The sequence below is a fragment of the Cupressus sempervirens genome, chromosome 9 (genome assembly GCF_028749045.1).
Source record: "Cupressus sempervirens isolate cs-2001-9-10 chromosome 9, ASM2874904v1, whole genome shotgun sequence".
Taxonomy (NCBI): domain Eukaryota; kingdom Viridiplantae; phylum Streptophyta; class Pinopsida; order Cupressales; family Cupressaceae; genus Cupressus; species Cupressus sempervirens.
This window is the reverse complement of record NC_143126.1, coordinates 155,176,716-155,202,087: the sequence shown is the minus strand read 5'-3', so window position 1 is coordinate 155,202,087 and position 25,372 is coordinate 155,176,716.

Sequence of the window (25,372 nt, the reverse complement as noted above, 5' to 3'; positions counted from 1 at the left end):
AACTCTAGCAAAATACCACTTGAACATTTGAAATGCATCAAAAATTTTATTTAAAAAAAATAGCAGTCATCATTTTGGAATAATCATCTACAAATAGCATTATGTATTTGTCTCCTAGGTAGTTTTGTACTTCTATTGGGCCACATGAATTTGTATGAACTAACTCTAGAACTTCATTGGAAGTGTATCTTTTTCTTTTGAAACTAGATTTAGTCATCTTCCCTAGTTGACATTGTTTACGCATTGTGTTTTCAGGTTTCTTTAACTTGGGCAATCCTCTAACTTTGTTCTTCCTGCTAATACTGATCAAATTATCAAAATTAACATGACACAACCTTTTATGCCACAACCACACATCATCACATCTAACAATTAGACATGTTTCTTCTTTCGTATCTAGGTAAAATAGATTACTCCTAGTTTGTTCACCTTTTCCTATCAGATTTCCATCAATATCATAGATCTTGGCAGTTTTGTTTCCAAACTCCACTTTGCAACCTACATTGCCTAATTGAGATACACTCAACAAGTTGTAGCTCAATCCTTCAACATAGTATGCATTATCACATGAAATTTTCTCTATAAGTTTGATAGAGCCTTTTCCTGTGATTTGACATGGGGCATCATTACCAAATCTAATGATATTTCCATCATATTGAGTAAAGGTAATGAACTTACTTTTATCTCCTATCATGTGATGTGAGCATCCACTATCTATGATCCACTTCTTATTCTTGTTCACATAGGTAACCAATGTTGTTGCTTCCTCTTCTTCATTGTTTGATTCATCCTTCATGGCTACATAGACTACTTCATCATCATTTTCATCAGAATCTTCTTCAGCAATGTAGCATCTCTTGCCTTTCTCTTTGTAATCTTTGTTATCATCTTCTCTTTTGTTCTTGAACTTGCTTCCTTCTTTAAAGTTTTTCTTCTGTGGGCATCTTGTAGCTATATGTCCTACTTCATTACAATTGAAACATATGATAGGAAGCTTACCTTTAAATTTGCCTTTACCTCTATGAAATCTCCTGGCTAGTAGTGCTTCTAACTATTCCACATCTTCCTCATCTATGCTGCTATCACCAGATGTATGTTTTCCTTTTCTTCTTATTTTGCTTGATTTCTCCTCCTTATTATCTTTTAATGTCATTTTGGCTTTGAAAGCAGATTAAAGGTTGTCAGGTCTGTAATTGTCAAAATTAGATAGCTTGAATGTAGTTAGTCTTCCAACTATTCCTTCAAAAGTTAGTGTGTTTCCTTGTACACACCTTAGCTCTTGAATGGCTAAAACTCTTATAGCATAAATAGGGAGAAAAGTTCTCAAGTATTTGCTGATGGATGTTTCTTCTTCTAGTTGACCACCTAGATTTCTTATTGCACTCACCACTTCTTTTATTCTTGTAGCATACTTAGCAACATTTTCACCTTTCTCCATCTTCATGTCATCAAACTTCCCTCTTAGGCTTTCTCTCTTTGCTCTCTAGAAATTTTGATCTCCTCCATAGATTTTTGATAGGGTTTTCCACATCTTGAATGCAGTGTCATGGTATTTGACATCATCATATTCAACATAGCTAAGTGCAGAGGCAATCTCTAACATTGCTTGATTGTGGTCCTTCTTTTTGTTCAAGCCATCTGCAATAAGGGGTCCTATTGGAGTTACATGTTCTATTCCAATTGAAGTTTGTGCATAGTCACCTATTGATCTAAGGTGAAATTTCATCAAACTCTGTCATGCAACAAAGTTGTCTTTGTTAAGCTTGGTAACTTCTCTCTTGGACATCTTGATCTTCTTGCTTCTAGTACCTTGAAACTAAATTAGCAAAAGGCTCTGATACCAATTGTTAGAATTGCTTTAGAATAACTAAGAGGGAGGGGTGAATCAATTATTCAAAGTCTAGATGTCCCTTTCAAACTTTTCACTAAGTGTGGTGAGTTCATTAAATCATTCAAACTTTAACTTGTTTAATTAGCAAGTTACTATAAATCAACATGCAAGTATAACACACAAGAAATCAACACATGACATAGTGATTTACGTGGAAACCCAATTTGGGAAAAACCACCAGCAACATGGTACTCAATTCTCACCCTTTTGAAGTGATCCCTTATGAAAGGCCTGCCCTATTAAAGGCTTACAACACACATTGTTAAATGCAACCTCTTTAGAGGATTTAACCAGCCTGTTAGAAGTGGGCCTGGTAAAGGGACTTTAGAATATTCACTTGGAATGCCACCCTGTTAATGGCTTTACAAATGGCTATTAGACCAACCTAAGTCCATAGGATTTTTAGATCTAATACAATTGCTAGAGAGTATTAGAAAATATTGACCTAACAACATACAACTTATCTTGCAGATCTCAGATCACTTCTCCACTCATACGCTTGCCTGGCCTTCTATCTTTGCAACTCTTAACTGCTTGCCTTATCTTTCAAGCTTTGTCTCCTTGAGTCTCCATACTCAATGTACCAGTGCAATCATCTCTTCATGACCACTTGTAGAAGTAGAGTCTCTATTCTCTTCCTTATCCTTCTTGACACTCTTTCAATCACTTTGTAGATTTGACAATCACTGTTAGAATTGGGCAGACTCAAGGACCACGCAAAGGGGCTTTTGGTTAGTCACAACTGGGGGGATATAATCACATATAATGTTTCTACAGTGATCAAAGTATATGGTTTTCTAGGGAAGCCTCATGTTCTACCTTTCCATGTGCCAATGAAGGTAGGAATAGCAAAATTGTTGTGGCAGATTGGGATTATTGGGAAAATAGATATGATTGGTAAGGGTAAAGGTACTTTCTTCCCAATTGTTACCCTAGCACATATTTTGTTTTTGTAAGAAAGGGGTGGAGACACCTCAATTTGTTTTTGGATAAATACAACATGGCAGAGTCCCATGCAAGATATATTGATTCAAAGGGATTCTTTGATCTTCTGAGAGAAAGGACAAAGGCTACCCATATGAAACAGTAGGTGTATTTTCCTGAGGATGTTATTAGGAATATTTTCTTTTTATAGGAACAAGAGGTAAGGAAAGAAAAGTGGATATTATTTAGCAATTTTTTTGAATTCATCAATGCATTTGACTTTGATTATGATCCATTGAAAGATAAAAAATATTGGGGAGCCAAAATGCATGTGTTGATGAATAATTTTGCTATAACAATGCAAACCATGAATGAGAAAAATGCCACATATGTTAAAGCCTATCCAGACAGAGCTGCAAAAGTACAAAGAAGAATAAATAGTATAAATATAGTTGCTCCTGGTTAGTATACACTGCAAAAGAGGGTAGGATATGTGATGGTTCAACACATGCAATAGGTTCCCCCTCATGGAAGAGCAAGGCCAGAGAGTCTACTTGTAGCTAGTGCTCCAAAGAGGTAGAAGTTGGAACAAGGATCCTCTTCTCGTGTAGAAGAGTACTCCCAAATCCAAAACCCCATCTCAAATAGATGATGAAGCATCTTTAAGGGAGCAGCTGAGACAGATTGGTGGAGAAGGGGATGTAATTGTTACCACTACAGACATGGAAAGAGGAGTACCTCAAGAGCCTCTTGTACCCTCCTTGGACCTTACAATTGCTAATTAACAAGGTAAGGAGATAGACCTACTAATTTCTCAAGCTTTTGAGAAGTTTACAAATGATGAAAATTTTGTTAAGTCTAGGGCTTTTGCACAATTTTTATGGAGAAAAAATATAGGAAATTTTGAGAAGATATGTGAGAAAAGAAAAGTAGAGAAACCTGGAAAACCAGACTCTATTGTTAACGAAGAGGTAAAATCTAAATTTTTGAGTGATTTTTCCCAGTTTACACCTGAGGCCAGGAAGTAGATAGTTAAGGAGTTAGGGGTCCTAGTTTTTCCAAAATGGGACATAACTAATCCTGTGATTTTTGATTCAATTAGAAAAGAGAAAAATGTACAATATAAAATAGAGGAGGAGATACTACAAGCACATAGAGGAATTAAATTCAGTGATTACCACCAAGCCCTAGTAATATAGTCAATTGAGAAGGGAGATAAAACTAGAATAAAAGAAATCTCTAGTGCAGAACATACTGGTGCTCTTACAGTTTATTAGGCTGGTGAGGTAAGTAGCCAACAAATTTTTGGAATGGCTTCAAAAATCATAAAATTTGGGAATGTGGTGTCCAGAAAACAATAGGATAGGTTCTTAGAACTGAATGCAAAATTTGAAGAAGTTCTGAAGATGTATGAGGAAAGGGGCAAACAGATACCGTTGCTAGAAAATCAAGTGGCTCAAATGGACAAGCAAATAGGGAAGAAAAAGGTGGGGGAAGCCAATAGGCCAAAAATTGTATACCCCTGGCCACCAATTGAACCATTCAAATCCACCCCCTTTATTGAGATATCAGACACCCCACATAGGCTTGGATTCTACACTGCAGAGGAATTTGAAGAAGAAGAAAAAATTATATGCAATGCATGTAGAACTAAATAATCAGTATGAAGAAAAAATAAGGCAAGCTATAATGTACTTAGTAGATAGAATTGAGTGGCCATCATTTTATGATCAGTTGGCAAGAATTGTAGCTATTAGTGATGGAATAAAAAGAGATGAAGGTAAATTAATGCCTATTGTACATAAATGGACTGGAAGAAATAATGATATTAGTGCTATGTGCATATCTGTTATCCAGCTGCCATGTCACCAAATAGAAAAGATTTTTGATTTTCTAACTAAACTGGAGGGTTTTGATGACAAGTGGCATTTTATTAAGAAAAGAATAGAAAATTGTTTCTCCAAGTACATAGTTGAGGAATTTGACCTTTTTCCTAGTGCTCTCAAAAAGGTTGATAGAATAAAGGAAAAGGAAGAGTGGAAAAAGGAATTGGATGAAATACTTTGCCAAAGAATGAATACTGTTGTAAATGAAAATGGGAATTTACTATGGGCAATGACCAATGAAGAATTGGTTAAAGTGTAGTTATTTTATAAAGCCATCAAAAAGGACCTTGTTGAGATAGAAGTAGTTGGAAATTCTATTATAATGGTACAAAGGGAAATCCTAAATTTTGATTGGCCTAATGACATTGCTTTCAACGAATCAAGGGACCAATTTTTGTTTGTAGAACAGATGGCAAAAGATAATGGGGTAGAGGAAGATGCAAATGTAACTATTACTCTAATAGTTCATGATGAAGACAGTGAGAACCGTGGAGTTGAGGTGAGCTTGTAGGCAATAGAACATGACATGTCACTTTTAAGCTTGATAGCCACCTACTCTGAAGAATCAGATTAATTAAGGGTCAAATCATGGATTTTGTACTTTTCCAAAAGATGTAATAGAAGAGGGGCCTACCAAAAGAATATTATGATGTATAGGTTTTTTTGTTACACACAGTTTTGTCTTTTTGTGATAGTTGTATGTAAATATATTTTGTAAAAGGACACGTGTCAGTTCTCTATGCCTGAAGCTTGTTGCATCTCACATTATGTGAGTGAGATTCTAGGGCTAGAGAGGGGTCCAATTTCTAATACAATTTTAGTTTTACACTAAGTATGTTTTAGTCCAGTTATGGTAGCAAACTTCATGATGTATCTTCTCTATAAATTTCTTTGAGAATACATTGACATCATATGATCTTTGTGTCTTTTTAGAGTCATTCTGAGTTTTACTACAATTGTATACAATTTTCAAGAAAAATTAATACAAAATTGAGCTATCCCCATATCTGTTCTTGTTGAATTTTGTCTCCTTTGTTATTACCTGGTTATTCTGATATTGTGTGAGTAAAGCTTGTTCAATTGAATGCAATTCACTTAGGTTGTATATCAATTCATTATTGCTATTAATTCAATGAATTAAGTAAAGGCTTTAGTGAATTTGATGGGATTGCCATGATAATAGAAAGGATGTATGTAAGAATGAATTCCAGTAAGAATAGAAAATAATATTTGTTGTAATGGAACAACTTAGATCTATAAATTGGAGTAGATTCTAAATCCCAATGGAATAGGCATTGCTCTAATTAATCTAGTCTACAAATAGGTATATCATGAATAAGCATCAAGTCTAAAATCAAAATAATTTTCATTCTATTTTTTTCAAGGTTATAAATGCTGGTTAGTACTTGTTTATATCGAATTTCTAGCTCGTAGGTAGCTGCTATTTCTAGAAAAAATTGTAAACTCATGGAGAATTGTGACCAAATCTGCTTATGGGGGATGTATATGAATTATAGAATGTCAAGAAATGAATAAGCTATGTATGTGTCTAAAGATAGAAGATGAGAATCAGAATGAAACTAATATAATTTTCATACAACAATATGCATTTGAATCATCCCCTAGGTATACCCACCTTGGTTCTACAGAGCCTAAAGAGTAGAAAGCTAGTCTTTGTTTTTATCGAAGTTGGTTCCAACTGGTTTACACATATAGTTGTTAATAGGGAGTAGCTAACCCTTAGATTATGTGAGTATTATCACTTTGGTATTGAGCATTTTTTTGTTCAGTAGTTTTGAACACCAACAATTTCTTTGTAAACCAATCCTAATCAGGTCAATTAGGATTGCATTGCTTAGTGAAGGAAATAGAGTGCTAGAGTGGAACCAAATCCTAGAGCTTTAGGATTGGATATAACTCTAAAAAGGGTATCTAGAACCCTAGTTTATTTTAAGGTTTGTTTTGGACTTTTGGAAGTTAGACACTAAAAACCTCTTAAGGAGGCCTAATAGGGCTACAAGGTGAATTTGGGTTTGATACATTGTGGAAGTGTGGGGATCAAATGAGTGATGTATTTTGTGTTATGTGGATTCCCTAAGTGTATTTCATGCTTTGGAACCATTGGAGAAAACCATTTTTGTATTTTCCTCATGTTGGCTTAATCGTGGGGATTAGGTCTTGAAGCCATAATTTGTATGAATTTGATCCCTAGACCGTGGGTGCTTGAAGAAGTTGGTAGTCTTGTTTTCTTCATCATTTGGAGGATTTGAACTAGTTATGATCTTGTGAGAAGGTTGGGTATTTGGTAACTTGTTGATTTGGTGTTAGAGTGGGAAAGTCCATTTACACCTTTTTAGATGTGCACTCTGCATCAAGTGGACATGAGACATGTCCTCTTGTGACATAGTTTTTGGCTTTATGTCTTTTGAAACAATACTTATTCCCAATTGAAAAACCAATAGAGGTATCAAAATCAATAAATGAATTGCCTTTTGGTGTTCAGTAACTTCAAATATAAAGAGCAAAGATTACTTATAACTATGTTATGAAAATAGATAAGACATTAATAGTCAAATTTGTAAGAAATCTAATCACCTTCAACATCTCTTTATATTTCCCTAAATAGGTAACTAGAGAAGCTTCTCTTTATGTATATGTATGTGTATATATACATAGATATATACATATAAAACAATAAAAATCACTCAATCAAATAATTAAACAATAAAACTCACTCAATCCGTGCTAAGTGACTTACCCCAAAATCCTGCAAACAAATAATGTAGACAAGGAAAAATGGGTAGAGTTCACAATAAATTTTACAAAAACATATCATAGAAAATATTTTTGTAAAGAAATAAGCCATAACCCAGTTAAATGGGTCTAGTGGTTGATAAGCTGGATTGATTAGAAATTCCTATAGAACTATCATCTTATTAGGTATGATAAAATGAACAATCAACTATTCCTAGTTAGCAAGATCAAATACAATTTTCAAAGGTGATAAAATTTCATATGCAGATGTATGTATGTTTGTCTATCTATATGTATATATGTATGTATGTATATATGCGTATATTTATATATTTATATATTTATATATGTATATATGCATGTATATATGTATGTGTATATGTATGTATGTATATGTGTATATGTATGTATGTATATATTGTATGCACCCTAAAATGGTCACCTTGACTATGTGCCTCGATTTCATAATTTCCATCATATGTGCCCCAATTTTAGCTTGAATCGATATTTACATAAATTATTTGAATTATTTAATTTATTTGAATTATTTAATTAATCATTATTATTTTACATCAATTTCTTTGATTGAATTTGAGTTAATTTATTTAATTAATTTTAAGTAAATGGTTGGATCATCTTGATTTTTGTATTATTTAATTAAAAGAATTTTCTCTCTTTTAATCAAATAAAACCCCTCCTCACTTAATTTTATGTGCAACAATTATTTTTTTAAAAGAAATAATTAAATAAATGTCACACACTTTATTTAATAAGAAAATGGATTATTTTACATTTAAATTAAATAAAAACACTCATCATATAATGTTTATGGAGTTTTACAGTCCACATCTCTTAATTAAATGCTAATTACACATTCTCTAATGTGGGTCATTCCTTTTCATTTAATTTTCATTTTTCCTCCAATTTGGGAATGCCTCTTGGCTTTGGTAAATAAGGAGACCTCCTTCCTTCATTTTAAAAGGGAGGCAATTTTATTATCACCATTATTTGGAACTTTCATACAATTTCCTTGAGGACTTGGAGCATTCTTATCAGAATATCATGACTTCTTATGCTACCATTATGATAAACATTTTTTTGAAGCTTTCTTGGAGACTTGGATATATATTGCAAGTTCATGATCATTTGAATCTTCCGGTCATTCAACATACTTGTGAAGACAAAGGCTAATGCTCATATGAGAGCCACCACTACAAACCTTTTAAGGTCTTTGCTCATTGATGATAGGAAGCTATGAGTACATTCTTGAGATCTTGCACTTTCATGGTATTATTTTGAAGGATTTCAAGTATAAGGATTTATAGAAGTGTGTTTGCATATTTGTCCACATTTTTCAAACACATATACATGTATATGTGTGTGTGTGTGTGTGTGTGTGTGTGTGTATGTATGTATATATATGTGTATTATACATGCATACACACACATAAGTGTGTGTCTATGTATATATGTATGCATATATATATAGAGAGAGAGATCTTGTGGATTGTGGAGATTAGCAGAGATCTTGGATTTTGTTGTTGTACCCTTGTGATCACTGCATTTTGTTGCCATGCCCTTGTGATCTCTGCATCTCATTGTCATGCCCTTGTGATCTCTATATATGTATGTATGTATGTATATACATACATACATACATATGTATATATATATATATGTATATATGTGTGTGTGTGTGTGTCTATGTATGTATGTATATATGTATGTATATATGTATATATGTATAGACACACACATATATGTATATATGTATATATACACACACATACATATACATAAAGAGAAGCTTTTCTAATCACCTCTTGAGTTAAATATAAAGAGATACATGTTTAGAAGGAAAAGAAAAGAACATTTACATAGGTACCTCTTCTCTCCTTAAAGAAAATCATAGAGCAAAGGCATAGGGATCACAAGGGCATGCCACAATAATGAAATTGAAAATAAAGGGAACATAGACCACAAGAGAATGACTATGAAACATAGAGATCACAAGGGAATGATAATGAAATGCAATGATTACAAGGGCACAACAATAGAATCCTAGATCTCCATTGATCTCCACCAAGGGCATGACAAAAAAATGTAGAGATCATAAGGGCATGACAAAAAAATGCAATGATCACAAGGGAAAAATAATGAAATCTCCACCAACATTCCTAGCTAAAAGACTTCTACCAATGTTTAGAGCTCTCTACCCTCTATCATGCGCAACTCTCCATAATTAATAAAAAAGAATATGAAATGGTTTATGTTTTGTTTTGTTTTTTTTGGTTTATACTCATGCAGAAACCACAAATTGAAATACAAATATCAATATTGCAACAACATTGAGGATAATTGAAAAAAAATCATGAAAATCCACAAATTACCTCATCATGACAATTTGACCCCAAATATTGTAGCATTGACTAAAGAATTTTTAAGATTCTTAGTTTGAAGATAGAAAAACTTGTGGTTAAGGTTTTCACTATTGAAAGTCAGTTATCTAATCTTGTGATTAAGAGTAGAGGAAGAAGAAATAAAATTTCTAATTAGACAAAGAATTACAACAAGTATGATTCATTTGATCTTGGTAATTGTAGTAGCAAGAGAAGAGTTGATATTTCTGATGATACAGTTGGTTGTAACAGTAAGTTTTGACAAACTTCTAAGATGATTGATGAAGAGGATTTGCGGATTAAGAATGTGCATGTGATTTATGTTTTGAATTTCTTTAGATGTTAATAAGTCCTTATGGAACATATTTTTTTTGAAACCTTGGGTGTCCAATGTAGGTCATCCTTTGGCTATTAAAAATCTTGCATCCTTGGGATATATTACCTTAAGCCCTACTTATAGCACCTTCTTAGGATAAGTCATAGACTCATGGATCACTTTGATCAAGATTCCTCTTCTCCTCACTTTAGAAACCCTAGTGATCCTATGCTTTCTCATGACCCTAATCCTTCTATGGAGCATGAATCTTCTCATTCATCTCATGATGAGGATGAGGCTTTAAGGGTTCCTCCTGAACAAGTTCATAAGATTGCTACTGAGATTGATAAAATGCATGATTGACTTCTTTAAGAGGATCACAATATCAATAGTATGGCTACATTTGATGCTCTTAAGAAAGTGATCTATAATGATGGACATGGATCTTTTGTGTGGTCTTACTCACCTTGTCTACACTCATGTTAAGCCTTCAGCTCAAGATGCATCCAAAATAGGAATGGCTTCATGTATCACTAGTGTTGAACCTACCTTGTCTCTCTTTAAACCTATCTCTAGCATTCCTTCTTATGTTGCTCCTATTGTGACTACTTATATTCAACCATTTAATACTCCTAATAGTAGTCTTACTATTTCTTTTCTACCTTTGAGTATTCCATTTTCTTTATTTCCTATCTCACAACCTTCATACAATAGTGTTCCTTACACTTATCCTAATCCTCCTACTATGGTTCCTAATGTACCACTTATAGCACCTTCTATTCTAGCTAATTTTTACACTCTTCCTAGTGTGTTGAATGTGTCATTGTCACCTATTTCCTCTATTGATTCCATTATCATTACTATTGTGAAAATTGTTTCTTTCTTAGAACAACAACTTGCTTCCCTTACTTAATCCAAATTTAATAGGCTTGCATGTGATATGGGTAGTCCTATAGAAAAATAATGTACACTAGGAAAAATAGACAGAGTTCACAAGAAATTTTACAAAAATATATCATAGTAGATATTTTTAGAAACAAACAAACTATAAACCACTTAAATTGGTGTAGTTTTTGATTAGCTAGGTTGATTAAAAATTCTTGTAGAAGTATCATCAGATTAAGTACAATAAAATGAACAATCAACTGGTCCCAACTAGCAAGATCAAATATAGTTTTCCAAGGTGATAAAATTGCATATGCACATGCATCACTTGCATGCTATTCATGAACCTCATTCCAAAATTTATAAGGAATGGTTGGATATAAAGGATGCACACATTGGCACAACAATGGAAGCTAAAGATGTAACCATGCATGTATTAGCACAATCTCCATGCGAGGATCCCAAGTATCTACTTCTGCTATTAATTTGGGCATCACTATATGATCTAGAATGTTATGAAGTATTGAAGCTAGTAGTAGCTTCTCCCATATCCCTAGAAAATGTAGCATAGGTTTGGGGTCCATATGCTCCCAGGAATTTGTAGCAACTATTCCCATTGTTGGAAGAATAACTTCAGTGAAGAGTTGAGTTGATGCAGGAGCATCCTAGTGTAGTTGGCTATCCTGCATGATTAAGGGATTTTAGTAGAGTTGAGTGAAACTATTTGGGTCTTGGGTAGTTAATTTTTATGTATTTAATAAGTATTATAAGCCTTTAAAGGCATTTTGTATTTAATTTCTATTCGAGGCTGACTTGTGGCTTTTCAAGTATTTAATGTTAGGTTTATTTAGTTTTTAGCATTCTAGGTTGACTTGTGGCTTAGATTGGTGTAAGTAGGGGTGATGGTAAAGTCTTTAGTGATTATTCAACAATCTTGGAGAAGAGGAGGAAGTAGAGGAGAAAAATTTGAGAAGGCTAGTAGCCAAGGCTTGGGAAATAAGGAGATGGCTTGGTGGGTTTGTGATTACCTATTGGATCTTCTTTGGAGGTTTGTACCATAGTGTGGATTTGGACTAGCTAGGGTTTGGATTGGATCTTGAGGGACCTTGTAGAACTATTACTTGCTTTGTATTTTTCTATAACTAGGAAGGCCTTACAACTTGACATATTGCATGTAATTAGTTATATGTATGAATAAATTATTGTGACTTGGATTCAAATCTTGCATTATTGCTTGTCTTCCATTGTGTGGTAACTTGCTAGGGGCTAGGAAATCTCCTTTTAGGATTCTCCTACCTTACACTGCATCAAGTGGTATCAAAGCAAAGGTTGTTCTTGAGTGTGTAGACCAAGCACTAAAGTTGAGGCAGTTTGCACCAGGATTTTGTGAAGTGGATTTATTAAGGTTTGCAAAAATCTTGGAAGATGCCTTTGAGAAGATTGGACCCTAGGGAGATTGATGATCTTACTGATGCTATGGAAGAAAGGATATTAGAGAGGGTTAAAGTAGATTTTAGATTTGAAATAGAGGATGTTAAAGCCAATTTTAGATTTGAGATGGCATTGATGAAGAGTGATATGGTCACTGAGATCATAAGTGCTATAGGTGGTGTACCTCAACATATGGGTACTAAAGATGGTTATGAGAAAGCTATTGAAGACTTTGAATTTGCTGGATTGAGTGGTGAGGCTAGAAATGATTGTTTGGAGAGACCTATGGGAAATAGGGTTGGTCACTTTGCTAGACCTGGATCTTAGTCAAAGTTGAAGCATAAGATAGAGGTTTCTAATTTCTGAGGTAATTTAAATCTTGAAGACCTGATTGATTAGATTGGTGAATTGGAAGACCAGTTTGAGCTTGAGGATATTGAGGATCCACTCAGAGTAAGGTTGGCACAAACTAAGCTAAAGGGACATGCTGCTCTTTGGTGGAAGGAATTGCAAAGGGACAGAGAAGAGGAAGGTCAAATGAAGATCAGTAGATGGAGATTGATGGTGACTAAGTTAAAGGCTAAGTTCATTCCTACTAATTATGAACTTGAGTTATTTAAGAGGTTACAAAATTTGAAGCAAAAGGATATGACTGTGAAAGATTACACCGAGGAGTTCTACAAGTTGACTATTTGGTCTAGGCATAGAGAATTGTCAAAGGAGAAGGTAGTGCAGTACATTAATGGTTTGAGATTCAATATTTAGGATGAGGTTGGCATGTTGAATATTTCTTTAGTTAAGGATGCTTATTAATATGCTTTGAAAGTAGAGGAGAAGCTAAAGAGGAAGAATCAAGGTAGTTTTCAAGGGAAGGAAAAGTAGGAATACTTAGAAAAGGCTAAAATGAGTGTAGAAGATGAACCAAAACCTATTGAGCAGAAGAGAAGGATAGGTAGAGGTGAGTTTAAGGGCACTTTTTTCAGATGTCATTAAGAAGGACATAGATCTTATGAGTGTATGGTGATAGAAGAGTTTCTACTATGAATAAGGTTGAAGATCATGAATCTGAGTAGGGAGAGAGTTTATTGACTTGACGAGTATTGGTTGGTCAGAGGGAACCTTGTTCGAGGAATAATTTGTTCAGGTTTTGTTGTAAGTCTGGTGATAAAGTCTACAATGTCATTATGGATGGTGGTAGTATTGATAACCTTTTTTGAGGAGATGGTTCATAAAGTTGGTTTGAAGAGAGTCAAACATCCTTATCCTTATAGTATTGGCTAGTTGTGAGCTAATCATGCTTTGGAAGTGAAGGAGTAGTGCCTTGTTGATTTCCAAATTGGGTAGTATAAGGATGAAGTGTTGTGTGATATCATGGACATGAACAATTTTCATATGTTGCTTGGTAGACCTTGGTAGTATGATTGCAAGGTTGTGTATGATTGTGTCAAGAATGTGTTTACTATTGAGAAAGGTGGTAGGAGGCATTCCTTAATTCCTTTGTAGAATGAAGAGGTCAGTAGAAGGAATTGAGTATTGGCAACTAAGTTGAGTTAGCAAATTTTGAAAGGATTAGTGATTAGTGTGGATAGAAAACTTGCGGAACACTAAGGATGGAGGTGAAGAAGTAGAAGAAGAGAAAGGGGAAGAGTGTACAAGTTGAAGACTTGGAGGACATGTATGTGAAAAACCAATTTGGGATTTATGTGTTGAATCTCGAAAGATGTTCTTCCAACTACTGAGAATGTCTTTTTCACCTAGGGAGTTTGATGTAGGAGCATCCTGGGGTAGTTGGCTATCCTACATAATTAAGGGATTTTAATAGGGTTGAGTGGACCTATTTGGGTCTTGGGTAGTTAATTTTGATGTATTTAATAAGTATTGTAAGCCTTTAAAAGAATTTGGTATTTAATTTCTATTGGAGGTTGACTTGTAGCTCTTCAAGTATTTAATGTTAGGTTTATTTAGTTTTTAGCATTTTGGGCTGACTTGTGGCTTAGATTGGTATAAGTAGGGGTTGTTGTGAAGTCTTTAGTGATTATTCATCCATCTTGGAGAAGAGGAGGTGGTAGACGAGTGAAATTTTGAGAAGGCTAGTAGCTAAGGCTTGGGAAACAAGGAAACTGCTTGGTGGGTTTGGAGTACCTACTGGATCTTCCTTGGAGGTTTCTACCAGAGTGTGTATCTAGACTAGCTAGGGTTTGGATTGCATCTTGAGGGACCTTGTAGAACTATTACTTGCTTTTTATTTGGTCGTAATTGGGAAGGCCTTATAGCCCAACACATTGCATGTAATCAATTATATCGATGAATAAATTATTATGACTTGGCTTCAAATCTTGCATTATTGTTTATCTTTTGTTGTGTGGTTACTTGTTGGGGGCTAGGACATCAACTTTGGGGATTCTCCTACCATGCACTACATCATGAGTGTAAGGGGATAAAGAAGAAAGTTTTTCTTCTGTGTAAATTCCATAATCACACGGCTCATTCCCTTGCAAAAGCCTCTACCAAAATGACATTACCTCTAAACCATGCAAAGGATGCAGATGTATGTATGTATGCATGTATATATGTATGTATGTTTGTGTATATTTAATGGGGAGCTTGTTAATTTAAGAGATTTCTAGATCCTCCTAAGCTACTCCAAGCCCACTGTATGGTTTTCTCTCCTAACCCTAACCTAGAGGATCCCTCTACAATCCCCTTTCTCCAAGAAACTCTCCCAACAATTCAAGTTTCAATGACATTCCCCTAATTCACCAAATATGCATTCCCTAGCATAGATTGCAAAAATTTCCCTAAATGCACCAACTAACTCAAAAACAAGGTTGAACCTTCCTACTAAGTTTCTTGACTCATTTCCCATCATTTTGCACCATTCTTTCAAGTTTCCCTCACACAAACCACCAAATTGCCTAGTTAGCCCTTATAGCCCTAAGAGCCATTATTAGCCCTCGTAGAAACAAGGAAAGTTCCAAAACTCAAAAAAAAACCCTTAATAAGGCCCCTTGGTGTATTCTAGTCTTTTGTTCCCTATGACCAACCCTTGTCTTGGGCTCGAGTAATGTCCGTATAGTACACGTCCTAGAAAATGCTCTTTTTAAGGGTTTTAAAAGCAATAATTGTGTTTTCTCCTCCATAGGCATCAAACTCCTTAACCAACTTCCTCCATTGAGTTTTTATCCTTTCATACACTACTCCTACATTTCCAACTCAAGATTGACCCATGCCAATCATTTGTTCATCACAAAACATCTTTAAAAGCATTTCCTTGCTCCTTGCCAAATTATCTACTTGCATAGGAATCACTTGTAAAAGTAGAATTTGACCTTCCAAAACCTTAAAAAACCCTATTTAAACTATATAAAAAAGCTATTTCTTGGTCTCCAAGAGCCATGGTCATTAGACCAATGACACTTGAGCCATAGCCCATTTCATGCTTGCAACACAAAACTGAACAACAAGATTATTGAAAATAAATAATTTTATAAACCCTATCAAATGCCTATTTGAAAAAAAACTAGACTTAAATTCAAGGCATAAATACAAGATTCTATTCCATCAAAAACAATTCCTTGTTCAATCCAAAAACTCTATTCAAACTCCAAAACTACACTTCAAATACACAAAATTGTCCTGGAATAGGTGTTGTCCATACACCCAACTATCCAACCCTTGGAAATGTGTTGGAATATTATTAAATAGAATTCATGCTTCATTATAGCCTATAGTTCAAACCATTACTACTCAATTAGTTGGTTTTTCAAAAATTGCCTAAAAGTTGTTAAGCAATTTTGCAAAAATTGCAAAGTTGTCAATACAACTTTTGAGAACTTTTGCAATTTTGCTCCTAGAATCCTCAAATTTCTATAGAATATGATCGAACCTTTTATGATGACCTTAGAACATCTAAAGACCACATTTACACAATATTTTCCCTCTTTTATGGAATTTTACCATATTTTTCCACTTAGAGTAGTTTTTGCAACTTCCTTTTATTAGCATCTAATTGACAAAATTAGACTCTAGTTCCAAAACCTATCAAATCAAACCACTTAAACACACCTTGGGACTTTATAACTAGTCCTTAATACCCCAATGGTTGGGTAGACCATATAAAAACCCAAAATTATGATTATGGCTTTACTTTCCCATAAGTGCTCCTGCACCATTCTACCCCTACATGAAGAAGTCTAAGGTATTGTCGAAGATTAGAAATCCTTGCTAATGCCTAGATAATTAAGGTCACCCTCAGTAATCCAAGTTTTCTTAGCCTTAGGTAAATCCATTAATTTCACCAAATGTTCCTTGAAGACTTTGTTTCTTATGCTCTTCTTCACCCTAGAATCCAAGATCTTCTCAACCTGTGGTTGCTTCTTTTTAGTTATCTTCAGGTTTGATACATCATTGTAAATTTATTCTTGATACTCTATGTCATTGAACTTAGGACCTTTGTATGGTACTAGGTCTTTCACATTGAAAATTTGGAATGAATAGATGTTGTTTGGTATATCTATCGTGTAGGCATTGGGTCCATACTTCAGAAGGATTCTGCATGGCCTGATCCTCCTCATTTGCAACTTGCTAGGGATTCCTTTTTGTAACCTGGCATTGTTGAGGTACACCATTACCAAGTCTTCCACTTGAAACTACAACTCTCTCCTCCCCTCATCCTTATTTTCCTTCAACATTTGATTGGTGTCCATCAAAGTTTGCTTCACTTGATGATGTACTTCCTTCATTGATTACACAAATTCACACCAATCTTGTCATGTGAAGCTAGGTCCCTTAACTCCATGATACATCTTGGGTGAGTGTAATACACCACTTGGAAATGATTTAACCTTGTTGTCCTATTCTTGCTATCATTGTATGAAAATTTGGCTTAGGGAATGACTTGCTCCCAACATTGTCCATACTCTTTGGTGATGCACCTTAATAGGTTTCACAATACCTTAGTTATCACCTCTTTCTGACCATCAGTTTGAGGATGGTAGGTAGAGTCATGTGCTAGGTTTATTCTAAGCCTCTTCTATAGGGTCTTCAAAAAGTTCCCCATAAACTTGACATCCCTATTAGCCACTATGCTCCTTGGCAAGCCATGCATCATAACCACCTCCTTGAACAATAGATTGACAAAATTACTTGCATCATGTGTAGTCTTGCATGGTATGAAGTGGCTCATCTTGCTGAACCTATATACTACCACAAAGACACTATTCATCCTTGTCCTAGTCCTTAATAAACACACTATAAATTCCATGATGATGCACTCCCAATGCCTATTAGGAATGGGGAGAGGTTGGTAGAGCCTTGCATTTGATAAAGTTCCCTTTGCCTTTTGACATATGTTGCATTACTCCACATACCTGCTAACATCTCTTTGTATTTTGAGCTAGTAATAGAACCTTTCCAAAAGTTCTAAGGTCTTTTTAAAACAAAGTGCCCACTTATACTCCCATTATGACTCTCTTGTATGATAGTCTCCCTCATAGATCCCCTTGGGATGCACAACTATTGACCCTTGAATAATCATCCATTTTCCAGGGTATATTCAAAAAAATCACTATGGAAATGATTGTCAAAATCAGCACATACCTTGTAAGCCTCTAAGAAATTAGTTTCCTCCACATATAGATCTTTATAACCATACAAGCCAATGCTTTGCAACTTGACTTCTTGCACTATTAACAACCTCCTGCTTAAAGCATCTGTTACCTTTTTTTTTGTCGCCTTCTTATGACTGATAGTAAAAGTGTAGGACTACAAGAACTCCATCCATTTGATGAGTCTCAGACTTAGCTTCTCCTATGAGTTAATAAAACTCAAAGCTTGGTTATCTCTAAAGATAAAAAAATCCTTAGGCAACAAGTAGTTCCTCCACTTCTTAAGGGCTTGGACAAGTGCATAGAGCTCTAGGTCATATGCTAAATACCTTGTCTTGGCTTTATTAAGCCTCTCACTAAAAAATGCTACTGGTCTTCCCTTTGGCATAAAAATTCCCCAACTGCTATGTTGCTAGCATCACACTCCACCACAAATGGTTTCTCAAATATAGGTAGAACCAATATAAGTTGGGTTACTACCTCCTTCAATCTCTCAATACTCTAATCTACAGACTTGGTTCACAAGATTTTGGTCTTCATGCCCCCTTTAATTGTATCCATCATAGGTGCACACATTTCACTAAACCTTCTTAAAAACTTCCTATAAAATTGTGCCAATCCATGAAAACTCCTAATCTTAGTAGCAGATCTAGGTGTAGGCCAACTCAATATAGCCTCCACCTTGTCCTTGTCCACGTTAAGACTCCCTTGGGATACTACAAACCCCAAATACATAGTTCCTTTCACAAATTCACTCTTTTCCAAGTTTATGGTCAACTTCTCCTCTTGAAGATTCCTCAATACCAACTCTACATGTTTCATATCTTCCTCCTTGGACTTGCTGAAGATGAGAATGTCATCTAGGTATACCATAAAATACCCCTATGTAGTCCTTCAAAACCTCATACATGACTCTAATGTAGGTACTTGGTGCATTGGTAATGCCAAATGGCATTACCAACCACTCATAGAGACCCTCAATAGTCTTAAATGTAGACTTCCATTCATCCCCTTCTTTCACCCTAATATGATAGTATCCACTTTTTAGGTCAATTTTGGAGAAGTACCTTGCTTCACCTAGACAATCCATCAATTATTCTATCCTAGGAATAGGAAATCTATACCTAATTGTGATTATATTAATTTCCCTAGAATTAGTAAACATCCTCCACTTACCACCCTTTTTGGGTGCTAAGACCACTGGTATGACACATGCACTAATGCTCTTCCTAATCAGCCCCTGATCAAGCAACTCTTGAACTTTCATTGCAATCTCCTTTTTTAGCTTTGGAGTCATCTTGTATGCATCTTTTTTTGGTAGTGATGTTGTTGGTATGAAGTCAATTTGATGACTTAAGGTCCTCTAAGGTGGTAGGGTTGGTGGTGCTCCATCACAAATTATGTCTTTAAACTGATCCAATACCTCCTTCACTTCTATAGGTATATATCTATAGATGGTATAATGAACCATTGGGGTAACAAGGACTAGTTACAAAGTCCCAAGGTGTGTTTATGTGGTTTAATTTGATAGGTCTTAGATTAGGAGTCTAATTTTGTCAATTAGGTCTTGATAAGGGGAAAGTTGTAAAAGTTTCTCTAAGTGGAAAAATGTGGCAAAATGCTATAAGAGAGGGAAAATAGTGTGTAAAGGTGCTCCTTAGATGTTCTAAGGTCATCACAAAAGGTTTGATAAAAAATTATCCAAATTTGAGAAGTCTAGGAGGAAAATTGCAAAATTTGTGTAAAAGTTGCATTGAGATGTTAGGAGGTATGTGGAACAATGCAACATATGTCAAAAGGAAAAGGGAACTTCATCAAATGTAGGGATCTACCAACCTCTCCCCATTCCTAATAGGTCTTGGTACTACAACAACATGGACTTTATAGTGGGCTTACCAAGGACTAGGATAGGGATGGATATTGTCTTTGTGGTAGTAGACAGATTCAACAAGATAAGCCACTTCATACCATGAAAGACTACACATGATGCAAGTAATGTTGCCAACCTATTCTTTAGGGAGGTGGTTAGGATACATGGTTTGCCAAGGATCACAGTGGCCAATAGGGATATCAAGTTTATGGGGTACTTTTAAAAAACCCTATGGAAGAGGCTCGAAACAAACCTATCACATAGCTCTACCTACCATCCTCAAACTGATGGTCAGACAAAGATGATAAACAATGTATCAGGCAACCTATTTAGGTGCCTTAGTAAAGAGTATGGACAAAATTGGGAGCAAATCATTCACTAAGCTTAATTTTCATGTGATGATAGTGAGAATAGGACAATAGGGTTAATTCCTTTCCAAGTGGTGTATGACACTCACCCAAGAGGTATCATGGAGTTAAGGGACCTACCTTCACATGACAAGATTAGTAGGAAAGTTGGTAAAATTGTGCAATCAATGAAGGAGGTACATGATCAAGTGAAGAAAACTTTGATGGACCAAAATGACATAGAGTATCAGGCATAACTAAACAAGGATGTATTAGACTAGAAGGTACATGAAAAGAAGCAACCATAGGTTGAGAAGATCTTAGATTCTAAAGTGAAGAAAAACATAAGAAACAAAGTCTACGAGGAAAATTTGGTATAATGAATGGATTTACATAAGGCTAAGGAAAATTAGATTACTGAGGGTGTCTTCAAGAAGCTAGGCATCAATAAGAAGTTCTTATCTCTAGTAGTACCTTAGACTTCTTCATGTACGGAAGAATGGTACATGAGCACCTAAGCTAAGCTAAAGCCCAATTCTTGATTTTTGGTTTGTAGATGGTCTAACCAAACATTGGGATAATAAGGACTAGTTATAAATTCCAAAGGAATTTTTAGGTGGTTTGATTTGATAGGTTTGGATTAGGAGTCTAGTTTTGTCAATTAGGTCCTGATAAGGAGAAAGTTGCAAAAGTTGTTCTAAGTGGAAAAATATGGTAAAATGCCATAAAAGAGGGAAAATATTATGGAAATGTGGTCTTTAGATGTTCTAAGGTCATCCTAGAAGTTTTGATAACATTCTATACATATTTGAAGAGTCTAGGAGCAAAATTGCAAAAGTTGTCAAAAAGTTGCATTGACAACTTTGTAGTTTTTGCAAAATTACTTGACAACTTTTAGGCAGTTTTTGAAAAACCAACAAATTGGGTAGTTATGGTTTGAACTACAGGATAGAATGGATCATGATGAATATTTAATACTTTTCTTACTCATTTCCAAGGGTTGGATAGTTGGGTGTATTGACGACACTTGTAGCAGGACAATTTTGTGCATTTGAAGCATAGTTTTGAAGTTTGATTGAAGTTTTTTGCATTAAAAAAGGAACTATTTTTGATGGAATAGAATCTTGTGTTTATGCCTTGAATCTATGTGTCATTTTTTTATTTTAAAATAGCCATTTGATAGGGTTGATAAAATTATTTATTTTTAGTGACCCTGTTGTTTAGTTTTGTGTAGCAAGCATGAAATGGGCTATTGCTTGAGTGTCCTTGATCTAAACACCATGAATCTTGGAGAACAAGAAATAGCCTCTATATATAGTGTAAATAGTACTTTTTGAGGTTTTGGAAGGACAATTTCTATCCTTAAAAGTGAGTGCTAGGCAAGCAAACAAGCTTGGCAAGGAGTAAGGAAATGCTTGTAAAGAGGTTTTATAATGAATAGATCATTGACATGGGTCAATATTGAGTTGAAAATATAGGAGCACTATACGAAGGGAGAAGATAACAAAGGTGGAGGTTGGAAATGGAGTTTGATATATGAGGTGGAGAAAACACAAACATTTCCTTTAAAACCCTTAAAATGAGGGTATTCTAAATCCATACTATATGTACAAATTTGGAGCCCAAGACCTACAAAATATTCAAGTGTTGGTCATAGGGGAAAAAAAGGATAGAATGCACCAAGGGGCCTTATTAATGGTTTTTGTGAGTTATGACACTTTCCTTGTTTTTAGGAGGGCTAATAGGGGCTCTTAGGACTACAAGGACTAACTAGGAAATTTGGTAATTTGTGTGACAAAAACTTGAAAGAATGGTGCAAAATGATGGGAAATGAGTCAAGAACCTTAGTAGAAAGGTTCAACCTTATTTTTGAATCACTTTGTGCTTTTGGGAAGTTTTGGAAATCTAGGTGAAATAATGCATATTAGGTGAATTGGGAGAATGATATTGAAACTTGAATTGTTAGGGGAGATTCTTGGAGAAAGGGGATTGTAGAGGGATCCTCTAGGTTAGGGTTAGGAGAGAAAACCCTATATTGGGGTAGGAGTAGCCTAAGAAGAGCTAGAAAGGTCTTAGTTGAAGAATCTCCCTATCAAAGTGGTATGAGAGCCATAAGTTTAGGCTTGTAGTGGCATGATGTATTCCACTGAGTCAAGTGGATCTTCTAAGATGGTGACTAGTGTAGAGTTGGCAAAGGAAGTAGATGAGAAAAATAAGCTCTCAAAAGACAAGACTAGGGTTCTAGATGAGGCCCTAAAAGAGATGAAAGATAAGTTGAAAGAGATAGAAGATGTAGCCCAAGATAAGGAAGATGAAGACTTTGGCAAGAGTAAAGAAAAGGTGAGTTTGGAGGATGAGATACCTAAAGTAGATCCTCCACTTGGTGAGAAGGAACCATTCCTAAAAGCCCTCAAGGCATTTGGAGGGAAGAGTCTAGAGAATATTTATTTGTTCCATGGAAAGATGGATGTAGAGGTAGTCTTAGAATGTCTTGAGAGTATTTAGAACTAATTTGAGTGTGAAGGGATAAGAGAGGCCCAAAAGGTGAGGTTTGTAAAGTCTAGGTTGAAAGGTCAAGCTTTGACATGGTGGAAGTTTGTTCAAGAGGAAAGAGAAAGCAAAGGGAAGAAGCCTATAACTATCTAGAAAGATATGATGGCAAAGATCAAAGAAACATGCCTACGAGAGGATTATAAGATTTATATCCCTAAGAAAAGGAAAAATATCAATTAAAAAGATCTTGATATGGCTACCTATACTAAGGATTTTGAGAAGTTGGCACTAAGATCAAGGGTACAAGAGGTAGAGAGAATCAAGGTGGCTAGATACCCAAATGGCCTTAAATGGAACATTCAAGATTTTTTGAGTTTGTTTAGCCTCACCACTCTTCAAAGTTATTTTCAAATGGCTAGGAAGGTGGAAAAAAACCTTGAGGAAGAAAGGGGAATCAATTTCCAAGGACAATGAAAGAGGAAAAGACTTCAGAGGTGGCTCAAGGGGAGGCTCTAGTAGCAAGAGTAGTGAGTAGAGAAGCAATGAAGGCTCTAAGTTGAGTGAGCAAGCTATGAGACTAGTCAAAGGGGAGGGTCTATCAAGGGTAGAGGGTCCAAAAATGGTGGTAGAGGCAGATATGGAAATAACAAAAAAGGTTCACACTTTGGCAACAAGAAGTGCTATAATAGTGGCAAGTTAGGACACCCTACTTACATATGTCTAGAGAAGGCATCATCTTCCTATGGGGAAAATAAAATCACATATGTCCAAGAAGAGGAAAATTAGAAGATAGGGGAAGTGGACCTTGATGTTGAGAAAGGTGGAAACCTCATGTTCAGGAGAGTATTGGTTGAGGAGCTGGTCAAAGATGAGCTAAAGAAGAGGAGAGCATTCTTTAGAACAATATGCAAAATATTGGGCAAATTATTCAAGGTGATCATAGACTCAGGGTCTACTTATAATGTCCTTATAGGGTGACTTGGTTGAATAAGTGAAAAAATATCTTAGTGAATGAACAGGTGTGGACAAACATCACCATTGGCAAGTATCAGGATAAGATCTTGTGTGATGTGCTTCCCACGAATGCTTGTTAGATGTTTTTGGAAAGACCTTGATAGTATGATAGGGAGGTAGTGCATCATGGGAAGGAGAAAAAGAATTCCTTCAAGAAGGACAAGGTCACTTATAGGATCTAGTCTATAGTGGTAGAAGACAAGGTGGAGAAGACTACTACTAAAGCATTGCTCATGAGTGAGAAATAATTCCTTAAGGAATTGAAGGAGGGTGAAGGATCAGGCTATGCCATTATGTTAAAACCTAAGGAGGAGAAGATATCTTCATCTACACATATACTTGAAAAAGTGTAAGATGTATTAGATCAATTTAAATACTAGTAGCATTTTTAGTGAGAGGCTTAGTGAAGCTAAGAAAATTTATTCACCATATGACCTAGAGCTCTATGCACTTGTCCAAGACATAAAGAAGTGGAGGCACTACTTGTTGCCTAAGTATTTTTTTGTTTCCATTGATAACCAAGATTTGAGTTTCATTAACTCATAGGAGAAGCTAAGTCTAAGACACATCAAATGGAAAAAGCTCATGTAGTCCTATATTTTTACTATCAAGCATAAGAAGGGGACAAACAATAAGGTGGTAGATGCTTTGAGTAGGAGGTTATTAATAGTGTAATAAGTTAAGTTGTATAGTATTGGCTTGGATGGTTTCAAAGATCTGTATGATGAGGAAACTAATTTCTCAGAGGCTTACAAGGTATGTATAGACTTTTCTAATCATTTCCATGGTGATTTTTTTGAATATACCCTACAAAATGGACTATTGCTCAAGGGTCAATAGTTGTGCATCACAAGTGGATCCATAAGGGAGAATCTCATACAAGAGGATCTCAATGGGAGCATGAGTAGGCACTTTGGCCTAAACAAGACCTTGGACCTTGTAGAAGGGTTCTATTATTGGCCCAAAGTGCAAAGAGATATTAGGAGGTATGTGGAGTAATGAAACATAAGTCAAAAGGCAAAGGAAACTTCATCAAATGTAGGGCTCTACAAACCTTTCCCCATTCCTAATAGACCTTGGGAGTGCATCAGCATAGACTCTATAGTGGGCTTACCAAGGACTAGTATAGGGATGGATAGTTTCTTCATGGTAGTAGACAAGTTCAACAAAATGAACCACTTAATACAATGCAAGACTATACACGATGAAAGTAATGTTTCCAACCTATTCTTCAAGGAGGTGGTTAGGATACATGGCTTACCAAGGATCATATTGGTTGATAGGGATGTCAAGTTTATGGGGCACTTTTAGAAGGTCTCCTTAAATTTCTCAAAACTTTGATCTATAGACTTGGTCCACATGAATTTGGTCTTCATGCCCCCTTCAATTGTATCCATCATAGGTGCACAAATTTCACTAAACCTTCTTACAAACTTCCTATAAAATTGTGCCAATCCATGAAAACTCCTAACCTTAGTAGTAGATATAGGTATAGGCCAACTCAAAATAGCCTCTACCTTGTCCTTGTCTATCTTAAGACTTTCTTGGGATACTAC